Raw genomic sequence first — 17,892 nt, 5'->3', positions numbered from 1 at the left:
TCCTGGTCCTCCAGCCTACAGGCGGCGATCACGGGACTCTTCAGCCTCCATAACCACATGACCCAATTCCTATAATAAGTCTCCTCTTACCTCTATCTGTATTGGTTCTGTTTCTCCGGAGAACTCGGACTAATACAGCATATGTTATAAATGCACAAATAAAAGAGAGATGATGGGCTAGAGGTCTCAAGTTCATGACTGGGTTTACAGACAGGACGAACAGTTGAGATCAAAGAGGAGACTGTGTGTCAGCCAAAACTAATTCCAGGACGGGTGGGCCTCCATGCCTCTCAATATTTTCCTCTCCCTTTTTATGAGTTGCTAAGTCTAGCGGCATGACTGTGTTCCATTTGTTCCTTTAACTCTTTAAAGCACACCACGAATTGTCCAAGTCTCTCTGGTAAATTCCCATCATTCTAACCAGGGAGAGACTGGAAATGCACAAGCATTCCTGCCCCTCATTTTCAGACACCTCGGAAATTCCTCCCTCTGCAATGAATCCTGTGAATTCCCACTACTTCTCCCCTGTTCCTCTTCCCACACATCCCAGCCCTCCTCACCTGGGTACCTCTGTCACTTTCTCTCAAGCACATACAAGCAATCACATTTTAAATCATGGTAAATTCAAAATGGAGTCTTTGGGTGGCAAGACCAAGTACTTGAAGGCCCCCTTCAGAACACACAGTGCTTCATAAATTGGTGAGTGAGGGAAAGAAAGTTCTGTGAGGGAAGTAGAAGGATAAATTTGATGAAGACTTATTAGGATGTAGACAATAAATTCAAGTTATTAACTAAAGAACATTCTACTTTGATGCCTCCATATCAACATTTAAATTAAGGCCTCTAATTTTGTTTTGATTTCGGGCATCAGGTTGTCGTTTCTCGTTAACCAGCATAACAGCAAAACGATTTAGTTAAGACATTTTTAATGGCTCCAGGCACCTTTAGTACGTTTACCAAAAAGCCTTGCAAAATTAAAAGCTGGCTGCAGCCCAACGAGAAATACTAAGACTCTGCAGTGTAAAAAGTGAGTCATTGAACTGTTAACTCGAGAGGGGACCAGCCAGTGACTAAACCCCTACAAATACAGTTCGCTCCAACTGCAGGATGCCTTTTTTCCCTCCGCACTCAGCAGTCTTTTTAAAAGAGAAATTTAGGGGCACCTGGGTGGCTCAGTCGGTTAAGCATCCAACTGTGGGTCTCAGTACAGGTTTTGATCTCAAGGTCATGAGTTCAAGCCCTGCACTGGGCATGGAGCCTACTTAAAATTAGGAAGAAGGGATGGAGGAAGGGAGGGAGAAGAGGAAGGAAAGAAAGAAAGAAAAAGAAATGTACTTTATGACAGATTTATCTCTTCATTAAGAAAAACAATGAATTCATTAAAATGCTTATGACATTTCTAAACAAGATAAATTCATGTATTTACTATTTTAATATCTGTTCCTGTCTCATTATCTTGGCCTAATATGTATGGTAAATTGTGTTCACGTTTTAGCTCGTAAAACATTCTAAAAATAGAAACAATGTTTTTCTATTTTTAGTCAGTCTATAAAGTTTAAGCAAATAAACTCTTCCCAAAAACTGTACACACATGTTTCAAAATCATGGAAAAACCCAGCAACAATGAGCTCACAAAAGAAAACACTGAAAATTTAGTCATAAGATTTTTGACATCCTCATCCTGGGTTATAACTAAACATAGATGCTCAGCTTTAAGCTCTTTAAGCTATTTATTTTATAATAAAAATTATAAATTTTTATTATAATTTATAATGGAAACATTAAAAACGCCACTTTGCATAGCACTGACCTTACTAAAACAATAACGTTTTTTCTAAACTGAAAGTTAGGGTTTCTCCTAAAAAATAAGACTGAAAAATATTAATCCTTATCTCCTGATAAAATCTATTAGTGAATAAAAACTGGACCCAAATTCCCCTTTCTCACTTCTTTCATGGTAAATTACAATTCCCTGAAACAAACAAACAAACAAAGTGGCTTAGTTTCTCTTTGATAAGAGTGATTTCCCACTTCTAAAAATATTTCTGGTTGTTCAATATCATCTAGTTCTTTAAAATCATCAAGTTTCAATCCAGCAATCATGCTCCTTGGGATTTACCCAAAGCGGTTGAAAAGTTACGTCTCCACAAAAACCTGCACATAGAAGTTCGGAGCAGCCTTATTTAATTAAAAAGCCTGGAAGCAACCAAGCTGTCCTTCAGTAGGGAATGCATAAGTAAACTGTGGTACATCCAGATAATAGAATATCATTCGGTGCTAGAAAGAAATGAACTGTTAAGCCACAGAAAGACATGAGGAACCGTAAATGTGTATTACTCAATGAAAGTAGCCAATCCGAAAAGGCTACATACTGCATGATTCTGTCTCTAAGACGTTCTGGAAAAGGTAAAACTATGGAAATAGTCAAAGATCGGTGGTTGCAAAGGGATTGGGGATGGGAAGAGAAGGATGAATAGGGAGAGCAAAGAGGATTTTATTTTTTTAGGATTTTTATTTATTTGACAGAGACAGACACAGCGAGAGAGGGAACACAAGCACAGAGAGTGGGAGAGGGAGAAGCTGGCTTCCCACCGAGCAGGGAGCCTGACTTGGGACTGGATTCCAGGACCTCAGGATCATGACCTGAGCTGAAGGCAGACGCTTAAGGGCTGAGCATCCCAGGTGCCCCGAGCACAGAGGATTTTTAGGGCAGTGAAAATTACCTTGCGCGCTTTTATAATGATGGATAATGTCATTATACATTTGTCCAAATGCAAAGAAGGTCCAACACCAAGAGAGTCCTAATATAAACTATGGACTTTGGATGATTACATCGTATCGATGTAGGTTCACCAGCTGTAATAAATGTGTCAACTCAGATGGGGGGAGGGATACTGACAATCAGAGAGGCTAGTTATCCGTGGACGCTGGGTGTCTATACTTTCTGCACACTTTCTGCTGTGAACCTAAAACTGTTCTAAACAAATGAAGTCTTAAAAAAAAAAATCATTGAGTTTTAAACACAATGGAAACTCTTCTTATGAATGTTCTCGCTCTTTTCAAAGCCTAAATTTGTTACGTGTCAGTATTTTTGGATCACAATATTTTTGGAACCACGCAGCAAACCCCTAAAAAGCAGAACAGTGACTCTTCCATGTTGGCTACCCAGGCCTGGTACACAGCCACGCACTTCTGCACGGTCAGGCAAACAATTCACATCTGCTTCCTCGCTATAGCTTGCGAATTCTCCAAAATGTCCACCGAGCCGTGTACACTTGCATTTCCCCAAAAGGACAGTGCCTGGTTACGCTCAGTGCGATTTTCAGGTGCACAGAGCAAGCACACATTCCAGGAGTCAAGACACTGGAGCCACATTCCTGGGTAAGTGTCCCTCCGGAAGCTTTAAGATAGACGGTCCCTCTGGGTCCGCAGCTCAGCAAAGTAATGCACGGGTTATAAAACCAGACCATCATCTGCCTCCTAGTCTCTGCACACCGCTAGAGGAGGTACGTAACTGAAAACCATCTCTGCTGGCTTTGACAAGAGATATAAGGGATGAGAAGGTATAAGCAGGAAAGGGCTTCTGGGTTCCCTTTGTACTCGAATCTCCTTTGAGGTCTCAAATGCTTACAGCTAGGGCGGTCTGAGACAGCGCTCTCCTCCCCTGGAATTGTTCAGACATGACAGAGGTTGTGCTCTGGGTGAAGTGAAGATAAACCAACTTTCAGAGGAGATCAGAAGTTCTCTAAAGTGGTCTGATTGATTTGCACACAGTCCTTTGGAATCTTCCTCTTTGTGGAGGCAGCGTAGGGGGGTGGTCGGGGTGCCTCACCTACACACCACCGGCTGTGTGATCTCAGGCAGTGCGTGCTACATCTCCCATTTCCACCTCGCACATTTCAGAGGTTAGACTCGAGATCTCCAAGATTCCTCCCAAGCTTCCTTCAGGAATGCTATGAAATATGTGCTCAGTTAAATGCCCATGACGGGTTTATGCCTGGCAGCCTTGGCTCAGGGTCCAGACACAACTAAACACGCCTGCTCGCCAGTCGCCAAGTCCTTACGTCACAAGGATGTCACAAGGATGTCAAAGCCCCTGGAACTTTTCAAGAGATCTAGAGTTGGTTCCTTACTTCAGGGGAGAAGTTTGCAAGAATGAATGCCTACGACTCCAGTGGGAGGGGTCACCTGCCTCTGGTCTAAGGTAGCCCTTCTCCAAGATCAGGATCAGGATCAGGAAGGGAGGAAATAATATCTGCTGAACATTTATTGCATGCCAGGCATTTTCATACATCATCTCGTTAATCCTTACAACAGCCCCAAAGTCTTGTGGGCCCAACTCCTGCCCTACAAAGCTGCAGGGTCAGGACCTCTGTCTCGGTGGGTCTAGAAGGTGCTACTCCTCCCCTAGTGGGTCTGGAGGGCAGAGAATCAAGATGAAGAAGACTTTTTCTCAAACTTTAGGATCGAATGGGAGCTTTGCCTTGTAGTTTGGATTTTTTTTTTTTTTTTTGAATGGAAACTTTTATCCTCTGCCTAGCTCACCACTGTGTTTTGGAAGCACATAATTTGTTTGGTTTCACAGGTTCACAGCTTAGGAGTTTGTCTCCATGTGTCTCAGGATGAATTACTAGTCTCACCCACATCTGATTGAGATATTTAAAGATTTTATTTATTTATTTGACAGACAAGGATCACAAGTAGGCAGAGAGGCAGGCAGAGAGAGAGGGGAAAGCAGCCTCCCGGCTGAGCAGAGAACCCAATGTGGAGCTCGATCCCAGGACCCCGAGATCATGACCTGAGCCGAAGGCAGAGGCTTAACCCATTGAGCCACCCAGGCACCCTTGATTGAGATATTTAGATGAGACTTTGGACTTCAGACTTTTGAGTTGATGTTGGAACCAGTGAAGACACTGGGGGTTTGGGAATGGAATGAATGTGTTTCGCATTGAGAAAGACATGAATCTGGGGGCCCAGGGACAAAACGCTATAGACTTCATGTCCATATCCACCCAAAATTCATGTTGAAACCGAATCCTCCATGTGATAGGATTTGGAGGGGGGCCTTTGGGAAGGGATTAGGTCATGAGGGTAGAGCCCTCCTAAATGGGATTAGCATCCTTACAAAAGAGACCCCACAGAGCTCCTTGCCCCTTCCACTATGCGAGGACACACGGAGAAGAAGGCCTTCTACGAACCAGGAAATGGTCCTTTTCAGACACTGACTCTGCCCGCACCTTGATCTTGAACTTCTCAGCCTCCAGAACTGTGAGAAATGAATTTCTGCTGTTTATAAGCCACTCGGTCTGTGGTGTTTTTGTTACAGTAACCTGAAGGAACTTAAGGTAAATAAAAATAATGGTAATGGAACGTAATGTGTATTGAGAGCACGGTATCTACAAGCCACCACTAAAACCAGCGAACCTTCAGAAAGTGCTCATGACAGACCAGGTCTTGTTGTGAGCATTTGTAATCTGTGAGTGGGGATCAGGGTTACTCTGTTTGGGGTGGGGAAACCGCAAGGCAGAACCAGGATTCAAGCCCAAGCTTGTCCACTTAACCTCTTTACAACAGTCCCTAATTGTCTCAAAGCCCTGCTGCGAGATATTAGTTATTCTATCTGGTGGACGAAGACGCAGAGGGTCAGAAAAGTAAACTACCTGGCCTGCTTAGAACTGAGGTTCTCTCCACAATGGCAGGAAAGCAAATGGTCCCGAGTGCTGTCAACACAGGGCTTTGTGCTCTGAGATTTTAGGGGTCTCTTCTGGTCAAGAGAGGTTCTGAAGACACTCACCAGCTTCCAGCCAAGAGCTGGATTTGAGGGGGGAAGAAGTTCTACCCGTTTTGTGGGGCTGGAGGCTGAACCAATGCCAGCAAGGCCACGAGGATCTGGGCATGACATGGGAGCAGATTCTAGTAATCAAACAAAGGAGATAGGAAGAAAAGAGGAAGGAAGCACGTTCTCCCTGGGTCCAAGGAAGCGGGGCCCTGCTGGAGGCTACAGCTGGCCGGGGCTAGGAAGAAGGCAGTGGGGCCTGCAGCAAGCTCTCCTCTGAGGCCCCACTGGGGGCTGGCAAGCCCACTCAACCCAAACCTGAGGTGACCAGGGACAAAGCCGGGGCTGGGCTCTTGGGTACAGGCGAGGTGGCTGCAGTGATCCTTCCTGTGAAGAGCTGACTTGGCTGATGGACTAAAGGACCCTGACCTCCCGGTGCCCAGGAAATTAGCTGGATGAGTACATCCCCTGCCAAAGCTTAATGACGACCTGATTCTTGAGGGAGATGAGTCCAGAGATCTAAGACCAGGTTTCCTTGTAACAAGCCCATCACCTGGTCCTCCTCTCCACTATGACACTGTGGTGCAAGGGCTACGGGCGGGCCATGTCAATGGTGCACACAGCCTCCCTGAGGCAAGACATGTTGCTAAGTAGTTTCAATTCATAGTTGATAATATAGTTCCTATTATCTATGGATGGTGATTTCAAGTATCCAAGTCCAGCCCACTGTGTACACAGCTTTGAATGTGAACCACCGAAGCATCCATGAATTCATTGTCACTTAATATAGATCTATTGCACACCAGTGCACACCAGTCCCTGGAGATGCTACAGCAAACAAGCCACCTGTTCCCAGAGGGACGTCTTGGGGTCCAGTGGACCCAAGCAGCAAGTAAACAGGAAACTGCATGGCTGAGTGAGAAATGTTGCAAGAAGGGAATGAGCAGGTACAAAGAGAAGACCTTGAACCCAACCCTGGGATCTACAAACCCACCCCCTCCAAGGTGGATGCACACAAAGGCCAAGTGGAAATTAGCTGCAAAATGGCAAAAGAAGAGTGAGATTATCCCTAAACTACAAAGAACCGATTCTGATACTGGACTTTGTATTACATATAACATTCTCATTTTCTAAGGTTTTATTTTTTAATTATACAATATTTCAAAAAGATCAAATAGAATATTTTGATAGACACTCATGTAGCTACTACCCAGTTTTAACACTTTTAAATATTTCGCACATGTGTATATGTTTAAAGAAGTAAAACGTTACTTACAGAGTTCTTCCTACATCCCCAGAAGTACCCACTGTCCCATGCTGGGTCAATCTTTCCCTCTCTGTTTTTATATATTATCCCCATAAGTATGAATGCACAAACAATATGCCCTCCCATCTTGTGCTTTTCAATTTCATCCTACATGGTTTCACAATGTATACTTTATTTTAGGCAGTGGCTTTTTTATACTCAACATGGTGTATTTTAGCTGCTGAATAAAATTCAATTGTAACAAATTGCATGACTAGTCCATAATTTAATGATCTCTTCCATTTTGGGTGGAAATACAGAATTTTTCTTTTTTGTAACCATAGCAGCAATACCCTTTTACTGGTCTCTTTGTGCTCATGTCCACAATATATGCTCAGACAAGGGACAGCTCTATTACAGGCAACCATATCTTCAGCTCTACCGCACATGGCCATATTCTGCTGTGGAATTGCTGTGTCCATTTATACTCCCACACACATGCATGCGTTCCTGCTTCTTCACATCCTTACCTGTCCTGATGTTATCAAGCTCTTAAATTTCAAAAATCTAATGAATATGATATTATTTTCTTGCTTTAATCTACTCCTGTCTAGTTGCTGGTGAGTTGCCATCTTTTCATAGGTCAAATGGCTATTCAGGTTTCCTCCTCCATAAATTGCCTGTTCACATTATCAGCCCTTTTTTTTTTAACTAGGTTGCCTTTTTTTTTTAAGATTTTATTTATTTGTTTATTTTTCAGAGAGAGAGAGAGAGAGAGCAAGCGCATAAGCAGGTAGAGTGGCAGGCAGAGGCAGAGAGAGAAGCAGGCTCTCCGTCAAGCAAGGAGCCCAATGTGGGGACTCAATCCCAGGACCCTGGAATCATGACCTGAGCCGAAGGCAACAGCTTAACCAACTGAGATACCCAGGCATCCCTGGGTTGCCTTTTTTTTTAAACTGATTTACAAAAATTCATTACATATTTCATTTATTTATTTATTTTAAGTAAGCTCTCTGCCCAACATGGGGCTGGAGCTCACAACCATGAGATCAAGAGTCACATGTGCTCCCTACTAAGCCAGCCAAGTGCCCCTGGTTTATATTTTCTTAATGGTTTCATGTCTCCTGCCCTCGGGGATATGCAAAGAGATACCTGAAATGAAGAGTTCATGTTCATTTAGTGTAGGAGATACCCTACTAAATGGTTAATTACTGTCCTGGAAATGTTAAAGACCCTTAGAGAAGCTACAAGTCCTATGGTGACCCCAGGGAGACTAAACCAAATACCAGCTTACCACAGGACTTAGGGTGATTTGTTAAATATTTTCTTTTTTGTCCAATTTTTTGTTTAATTTGTTTGATTTCAGCTTAGAATTTGACTTTCATTGCTTAGAATAATTCTGAAAAAAATCTATAAAAACATAACCGCAAATGTCATAATTATTAACATCTTCATAACTAAATCCCTAGGCTATTAGCCTAGAAAGTTATCATCTAGCTAAACCTCTTTATTTACAGGTGATGAACTTGAAGTTGAAGTAGAACTTGAAATTCATCATTGAGAGAGGTTAAGTTATTCATTTATTTATTAATTCAATAGATATATATTGAGCTTCTGCTCTTACAGACAATATTTAGGTGCTTACTATGTACCAGACATTAAGCTAAGACTTTCATATAAATTTAAGCATTAGACACTAAAACAAAAATTAGAGACATTTGATGTCTCTAAGAACAGCTTCAAGAAGTAAAATCTGAGAAGTTAAACAGCTTGCCCAAGGCTTATAAGTAAAGGAAAGCAGGGTTAAGATGCAAAGATTCTGACCCCAGCAATAGGATACACCAGTGATGCTTGGCCTGAGTTCAAAACACAGAGATACGAACCTTGCAGAACAAACAAGGTCCTAGCATTCACACAATATGATGTCCTCCTTCATAGATGAGACCCAGTTCTTCCACTGAAGAGGGTGATGGATGGGGCTAAGGAGTTTATGCCCACACCTAGTAGAAACTCATCATGGACCTGTGTAGTCAAGACAAAGAGTACTGATACAGAGAACCCACCAGAGTTGGCAGACTCTAGTCTGCCCCTAGAGTACTTACTCTAGGGGCAGAGGAAGTACTTGGCCATCATGGTGAACAACAGTCACAGTCCCTGTCCTTCATGGGGCTCATGGTCTAGAGGAGGGGACAGACATTAAGCAAGTAAGGAAACCAGTGGGACACATAATTACAAAGTGTACTGAATGCTATGAAGAACAAGATAATGTGGGAGAAAAAGACTTGTGGGCAAGAGACTTACTTTAGAATGTGTAGTCAAAAAGCCCCCAATTAATGCTAAAACTGAGATCTGAATGAGGCAGTCAGGTCACAAGTCAGGAGAAAAGCATGTGCAAAGGCTCTGTGAATGCAAGGGAAAAAATATCTCTGTGAATGCAAGAGAGAGAGTGAGGTAGAAAGTGGCTCACGATAAAGCTGGAGATGGAAGCAAGGGATAGATGACCCGGGGCCCTGAGGCTGTGTTAAAAATTGAACTTTATCCTCAGTGTAATTGGGGCAATATTAGTGGGTTTAAGGAAAGGAATCACGTGGCTCAATGCTCTACTCTGTCACTCTAGCGACCACATGGAGAATGGAACACTGGGGAGCAGCATGGGAACAAGAGACCAGTCCTCCAGTTTAAGAGGTTACTGTGATGGGGGCACTTGGGTGGCTCAGTCATTAAGCATCTGCTTTCAGCTCGGGTCATGTTCCCAGGGTCCTGGGATCGAGCCCCGCATTGGGCTCCTGCTCCACGGGAAGCCTGCTTCTCCCTCTCCCACTCCCTCTGCTGTGTTCTCTCTCTCGCTGTGTCTCTCTCTGTCAAATAAATAAATAAAATACTAAAAAAGGAGAAAAAAAGAGGTTACTTCGATGGCTTAGCTTAGTCTGGGGCTCACAGTGAAAATTAGGTAGAAGCTGATGGATTAAAGATATATTTTGGAAACGTAACCAACAGGGCTTGCAATAGAATGGAAGGTAGGTATAAGAGAGACAGAAGAGGGGCGCCTGGGTGGCTCAGTGGGTTGGGCCGCTGCCTTCGCCTCAGGTCATGATCCCAGGTCCTGGGTTCGAGCCCCGCATCGGGCTCTCTGCTCAGCAGGGAGCCTGCTTCCTCCTCTCTCTCTGCCTGCCTCTCTGCCTGCTTGTGATTTCTCTCTGTCAAATAAATAAATAAAAAATCTTTAAAAAAAAAAAAAAAGAGAGACAGAAGAATCAAGAATGACCTCTAGGTTTTAAAAAATTTTTAAAAATATATGAATAAAGAACTGTCTAGAATTATTGCTCAAATGTTTCATGATTTGTCTTGAATTTTGAGTTTTGAATTTTGAAACTTAGCAAACCCTCTCCAGTGGGAAGTGTGAGGGAGATAGAAGGTCACATGATCATGACTCTTGTCCAAGGAACCATAAGGCAGCCTGGGACTGAGACTTTGTATCTTTTCTGGAGGTCCCTCAGCGCATCCTTTGACTGGGAAGGAATCCGGAATCCTTGACCTCTGGCTGCCTCAGACGGTTCTTAAAAAGGCGTATCCAGTTGGTTTTTTATGGAATAAGACATTCAAAGACATGACTGCTACCCACTTTCGGTAGCAGCAGCAAACTACTAACACGTATGATAAATACCAACTCTTGATCTAGAAAACTCACTAAATCCTGGAATTCAACTCCATCACAGAGCAACTCCTAGACTGACATGAGACATCTGTGGCTCCATCAAAGCTTTGTACAGAATCTAAGGCATGGACATAAGCTGCGTGAAGCTGTAAGATGTCAGTTCTGCAAATGTTTACAGCTTGCAGCTGTAAGATGTTAGTTCTAAGCTGCAAAATGAGAGTTCATGAATATTATTTAAGAATTCAGACATTTTTTAAGGGAGGGGGGCAGAGGGAGAAAGAGAACCCTAAAGAGGCTCCACGCTCAGCACAGAACCCGCTGCAAGGGTCCATCTCACGACCCTGAGCTAATGACCCCAGCTAAAATCAAGAGTCAGATGCTTAACGGACTGAGCCACCCAGGCACCCTAACCATTCAGATGTTTTAAGATAATCAGTGTTAGTCCAAGCTGCAAATGTGTTTCCTATTTTTTCCAGCATATTCCATGTAACTCTCAGTCTTCTCTGGGTTATCGCCTTTTGCTTCCAGGACCTCCTCAAGGCTTTCATCTTGTTCCTGCTGGACTGGGGAGAAGACGTGGGAAGCTCTTGACCTGACCCTGGCCTCTGCTCCTTTATCCTGTGCTATTTCCTGTCTCCTGTTTTCTCTGCGGGAGCCAATCTTGTTCACATATTTCAAAAAGTGGGAGCCTTCGCAGAGAGGGAGTGTGGAACCCGGGGACAGCGGGGGAGGGTAAGAAGGAACACAACCCACTTTATATGTAAATAGAACGTTGACTATCAGAAATCGTTGTGGTAATCACAAACTTAACATGCTGGAGTGTGATTTTTCAGGCATTCTGAAACACTCAAAAACCACTTAGCTCAAGCACAGAACAACCCAGGAAGAAAGGGCAGCTGCCTCCGCAGCATTTCCTAACTTGTAACGTACTTTTGCAGACATGATTTCACTTCCTATTAACCTTTGGTAAATTCAAGTCCTCCACTGTGACCAAAGCAGCTCCCCAAATTTACCCCAAAGCAACTGAAAGATGAAAAATAGACCTCACCCCAACTTATCTCTTTTACCAGCTCTGTTCCTTTGGTAGCAGAAATACGGCACCCGTGGTAAGTAGAGTCACCAGGATCTGTCTGGGCTCCGCAGTCCTGTCCTGGGCGATGGGAGTACCAATGACCTTGGCCGCAGGCACAGGATACAGGGGTGTTGTATCCTGCAGACATCTGCCAACCCTACTCCAACCTAGTCCAGCACCTTGATGCACAGCAGTAAAGGGCCACTTCTGCTTCGATATAGAAGGCAGTTTTGCTGAGTGTCCTTTCAGTTCAAAGGTAAATAAACTTGCTCTCCAATTCATCCCAGAATGCTCTCTCTTTTTTTAAAAGATGTTATTTACCTGACCCAGAGAGAGATTGAGCACAAGCAAGGGGAGCAGTAGGCAAAAGGAGAGGGAGGAGCAGGCTCTCTGCTGAGCAGCTGGGCTTTATCATGGACCCGGGATTATGACCTGAGTCAAAGCAGATGTTTAACCGACTGAGCCACCCAGGTGTCCCCATTCCAGGACTCTTTAACCCAAGTGTGTGTATGCATCTGAGTTTGTACGCAGAAGAAAAAAAAATCTGTTTATTTGCAAAAGGCCCACCTTAAATACAAGCAGGCACTCATGGGTATTATCAGAGCTCCTACTCCTAGCCTGAGACAGCTAGCTAGTAAGGGACAGAGCTAGGATTTGGATCTGGTATATCGTGTGATTAATTTAACTGCTACACGGAGCTGGGAACTGAGTACCATTAGCGGTCAGGCAGACCACGTAAATGCGTGAAATGCTGGGTGGAACGAACTAGAGAGTAGGAAGAGTGGGCAAGTAGATTCTGCATGCCAATCTTCAGGCATTCAACAGACTGCTTTCCTTCTTGAAAAAAAAAAAAAAAAGATCTGTTAGACACCTGTCAACAACCAATATACTGTTAGTGTAAAATACCACTAACTGCCATCTTTGGAAGCATTTTGACACATTCATCTTTAATAAATCGTCTTAAAATGGTACTCTGAACCTGGGCAGAAATAAAGTAAAAGATGTAGTTTAAGTGTCCTAAAGAAGGGATAAATAAAGACTAGTGGGGTGTACAGGTGTGAAAGCAAATCCAATCCAGGAAAGCCTTCGGGAGGAGGTGGCATTTGAGCTGAGAGAGATGGAAAGCTTCCTAAAGGTTTTGAAAGAGAAGAAGCTCTCTAGATTAAAGAAATAAGAATGAGCAAAAAAGAGAAAAGCTTGGTTATTTCAGGAGAATAAATAGGGCACCTGGAAGGCTCAGTCAGTTTAGTATGTGACTCTTGATCTCGGTATTGTAGGTTCAAGCCTCATGTTGGGTGTAAAGATTACTTAAAAATAACATCTTTAAAAAATAAAATAAAATCATTTTTAAAAAGAAGAATAAACAGTCTCATTTTGTTGGAGAATAGGGTACAAAATCGTGGAATTACAGAGAAAAGTATGAAAAGTCATCATGGTCAAGGCCCTTGACTGTCAAGCTAAGGGGTTTGGCATTTATGGGTTGGGCTTGGAAGGTAAGCAGGTCAAAGAATGGGTTTTCTTGGAGGTAAATCTGCAATGTTGATCTTACAGACTTTTTTTTTCTTAAGTAAGCTCTATGCCTAACATGGGACTTGAACTCATGACCCCAAGATCAAGAATCACTTGCTCTACTAAGCCAGCCAGATGCCCCATGATCTTATAGACTCTTTCTTTCCTTCTTTTTTCCTTCCTTCCTTCCAAGATTTTATTCATTTATTTCACTGAGAGAGGCAGCAAGAGAAAGAAGGAGCACAAGCAGGGGGAGTGGGAGAGGGAAAAGAAGGTTTCCCGCCGAGTAGCAAGCCTGATGTGGGGCCCGATCCCAGGATCCTGGGATAATGACCTGAGCTGAACATTTAACAACTGAGCCACCCAGGTGCCCCTTATAGACTCACTCTTTCTTAAGCATACATTTTTCCTAGACAACTTCAATCTGAAAAATATGTCATTATTCTTAGCATATGTTTTTAAAAGTAAACTTGGTCACCATGAATGTATATGAGAAAAGGGGCACAAAACTAGCAAATCCAGCAAATGTGGCCATCTGTTTCCACAGCTCTGAGTACAGATCAGTAAAAATAGCATTTTTTAAAACCACAAAACTACAGCTGAAATCATTTCCAGTGTAGGATTCCACAAGTGACTACTTATCATTTATTTGTCTGGAATTTTCAATAAAACATATCATCCCCAGGACATCGTGAAAAACTATCATCTGTTGCATTACAAATGCAAGAAATGGAAAAGGAGGGGAGGGAGAGAGGAAGAGAAGGAGAAAGGGTATGTAGCTTGTCGGAAATGTAAATCAAATGTCAGAAGTGACCTTTTTAAAAGTAATGACGAAGGAAAAGAAAAATATCAAACAATCTGTGCTGAACTTTTACGAAAAAGCAGTACAGTGTATAAAAAAATTGAAATTTGGAGTCAGAGAGGCTATGTTGGAATCTCAACTCTCTTCTTTGACTCTATATTCCCGGGATGAGCTAAATTTCCTCATCTCTAAAAGGATAATATTATTTCTTCCTATAATGGTGATAAAATGGTGAGGGATGAAAGCATGGTGTCATGCATCATGTATATTCGTGTCTTTTCTTCCTGTGGGAAGGAAGGGATGTGCCTGCCCTCTTGAGTTTGTGGCCATGGAAATTTCACAAACCCATCTGTGGCTTATGTTCTCCCAACACATGAAGGGAGTCTAGATGTGGACCCAGTCAGCTGGGGGCTTCATGCAAGGGCGGGATGGGGGGACAGATAACCCCAGAGACCAGATAAAAATCATCATGATTTCCATCATGGCACGAATCAGGTGACTGAGCGGGGGGGGGGGGGGGGTGGTATTAATTTACTCCCCTTTGCTGTAGATTCATATTGAAATCAGTGGACACACTTGAATGTATCATATGAGGTCTAGCAGGGAAGATACAGAAAAGAGGTCCAGGGAAAAGCCATTTGGAGATTTCAAATGTATTAAAGCAAAGCACAATGAGGATAATCCGCTGGGAATTCATTCTTTTGTCCGCTAATATTTACTGAAGCGCCCATCTGGAGCCAGATACTGTAGACTATGGGGATAGGTCTGTTAACACAATAACACAAATCCCTGCCCTCACGAAACTTACATCCTCGTGGAGAGACGGACAGACAGCACACAAAACTAAAATGTTAACGCCATACTATGTTAGAAGTTCATTAGAGGCAGACTGCCTAGACTGCGATCAATATATATAAATGGAAAAATGGAAGGTGTACACTTGGAGGTGAAGTACGGTTAACAATGGTTATTCCTGGAGCACAGGCTGCTCGTGACAAATAAAGGGCAGGGATTTTTGTAGAAAAGAGTCGACTGGAAACCGCACAAGGAAGGCATGAGAATAGCATGATTAGGAGAGGAAAAGAGAGACATGAACGTGTTTAGGTGTCTCTAACTATGTCTGTATTACCTTAGGAAAGAAAGTGGGAGAGGCGTGTTTCAGAAACACGATGGAGAGAGAGATTCCTTTCTTACCTGTTACAGTGTCTCTCTTTTTTTAAATGACTTTTATTTGTTTATTTGAGAGAGAGAGAGTGAGAGCACAAGGTAGGGGGCCAGACACAGAGGGAGAAGCAGACTCGATGCCCCGATGCGGGGCTCAATTCCAGGACCCTGGGATCATGACCCGAGCCGAAGACAGACACTTAACCTAATGAGCCACCCAGGTGTCCCTACTTGCTATGGTTTCTTAAATTTATCAGATTATAAGTATCATTTAACTGTCAGGGATGAAAGAGTTCTAGATGTATTGATACAGAAATCGGTCTGTGATGCAGAAAGTGGAAAGTGCAGGTTACAGAGCTTTGTGACCTGTGAGCATGTGTACGTCACATACATAGTTTTGTTTTTTTTTTTAATGGCATCCAGTAATAGCTGAGTGAGTGAGCACATACAAGTCTCACGTGTACTCTCCCTTTCTCACCATCCACCTGCAGCTTCTCCAGGTAATGACATGCGTCTCTAAGCAGTCTTCCAAATGCATCCTCTTCTCTCCAGTCCACCTGCCACTGTCCTGGGTCAACCTCATCAGCTCTCCTCTGGACGACTGCATACATCTCCTTACTGGTCCTGGCCCGTTCTCCATAGGGCTAGATTTACTTCTCAAACCACAGTTACGAATCTATCCCTACCTTGATTCTCTCATAACCACCAGTCCAGTCTTGGAATGGCTCCCAAGACTCTTCCACATCTGGCCTTGCCTACCTGTGGTAGATAACGATTCCTGCCTAAGAACGATTCCCCCACTCCTCTTTCCTAACAGAACCCTAATTTTATGTAATTAATGAACAGAGACCCTTGATCTCAGACTTTAGTTCTAAGGATGCTTATGAGTTGGCATATAGTATGCAATCTTTTATTTTGATTTATTTATTTTTTTTTTTTTACTAGAGGGATGAATGGTATGAACTAGCCATGTTTATACTATTCCTCTTCCCAAGAGATGAATCTACATATCAACATGTGACCCAGCCTGGTTAACAGAGATAATGGAAGCAAGCCTCCTCCTTCCTGCCTGGAACTCACTTGCTCCAGGAGCTACAGCAGCCATCTTGGAACCATGAGGTCACAATCTAAATGGTCAAATCAACATGCTACAGATGATAGAGGGTCATGAGATGGCAGCCTGGATTACTGGTGATATCACGTCTTACTTCCAAATCCTCATTAAGTGAGACATCAAAATATCTTTAGTGTCTAAATGGGACTTATTTTATGTATCTATGAATCATCTGAAAATCTCATTAAAGTGAAAATTCTGATTCAGTAGGTGTGAGGTGGGGCCCGAGAACCTATGTGGATAAGAGGCTCCCAGGTGGTGTTTCTGTCTGAAGAGCCACATTCTGAGGAATGAGGATATGCGCTGCTATAAACTGGGCGTTCCATTATTCTGTTGCTTTTAGCTGAACTCGTCCTTACTGCCTGCTGTCCTCCCCCACATACCAACTGACCACACTAACCATCCAAATGTCTTCTTTTTAAGGTTTTATTTATTTATTTGTCAGAGACAGAGAGACAGAGAGAGAGGACACAAGCAGGGGCAGCGACAGGCAAAGGGAGAGGGAGAAGCAGGCTCCCCGATAAGCAGGGATCCTGATGAGGGACTCGATCCCAGGATCCTGGGATCATGACCCGAGCTGAAGACAGATGCTTAACTAACCGAGCCACCCAGGCGTCCTACCATCCTGACTTCTCAATGTACACAGTTTTCCAGACTTGACTCATGCTCCTCCCTCCCTTGACAGACCTTCCATGGATTTCACCAGGATTCTCTGCACATCAGCCTGGGTCATTTTAATTTATTTGCACTTACTTGCAACTATGCTTCTCTACAGCCTTTTACCCAAGTCATTATTAAGCAATGAAAGGGACATGTTTAATAGGTAAAATGATTTGGAAAGATCTCAAACTTAACAGCAAAGTAGTGGATTTGATATATTATATAACTGGTATGTTCCGCTTCAGTAACATGGGAATTTAAAACTACGTAAGCAATGTTCTATTGCCAGTAATGACAGGCACGTGACACTCCTTGATTAAGCCTTGATTGCACACAGCATTCTGACGCTCTTTTAAAAAGTCTGATATTAATATGCATCAGCTTAAAAACATACTCCAAAGAATTCTTCCGGGTCACTCCCAGATCAAAAGCACTAACCCTCTCTTATCCAAGGAATTCCTACCTGACTCTATTTCATTAACAACAGGCTTTTCATATCACACTATATTCCCATGTATCTTTTTCAATATTATTCTATAATTAGGTTTCATACTTTTCCTCCCAAAATTGCCAGGAAAGTCACCTGATTTGAGTGCAAAATGTGGGGGGCGCCTGGGTGGCTCAGTTGGTTAAGCGTCCGCCTTCTACTCGGGTCATGATCTCAGGGTCCTGGGATGGAGCCCCAAGTCAGGCTCTGTTCAACAGGGGGCCTGCTCTCCCTCTCCCTCTGCTGCTCCCTGTGCTTGTGCTGTCTCTCCTCTCTCTCTCTGTCAGATAAATAACTAAAATCTTTTAAAAAAAGAAAGAAAGAAAGGGAGGGAAGGAGAAAGAAAGAAAGAAATGAATGAATGAATGAATGCAAAATGTGCATGAGTGCCAGGGCCGGGGTGGGGA

General features: G+C 43.1%; 1 protein-coding gene across 4 annotated transcripts in view; it reads right to left on the bottom strand.

Moving 5' to 3' along the window:
- Positions 1-17,892, bottom strand: part of TBC1D1 (TBC1 domain family member 1) — a 233,787-nt gene that overhangs the window by 163,897 nt on the left and 51,998 nt on the right. The gene's annotated exons all lie outside the window — the stretch shown is intronic.

Source organism: Lutra lutra, chromosome 2 (genome assembly GCF_902655055.1).
Source record: "Lutra lutra chromosome 2, mLutLut1.2, whole genome shotgun sequence".
Lineage (NCBI taxonomy): Eukaryota > Metazoa > Chordata > Mammalia > Carnivora > Mustelidae > Lutra > Lutra lutra.
Note: the sequence above shows the minus strand (reverse complement) of the source record. Positions and strands in the feature narration are given on the sequence as shown.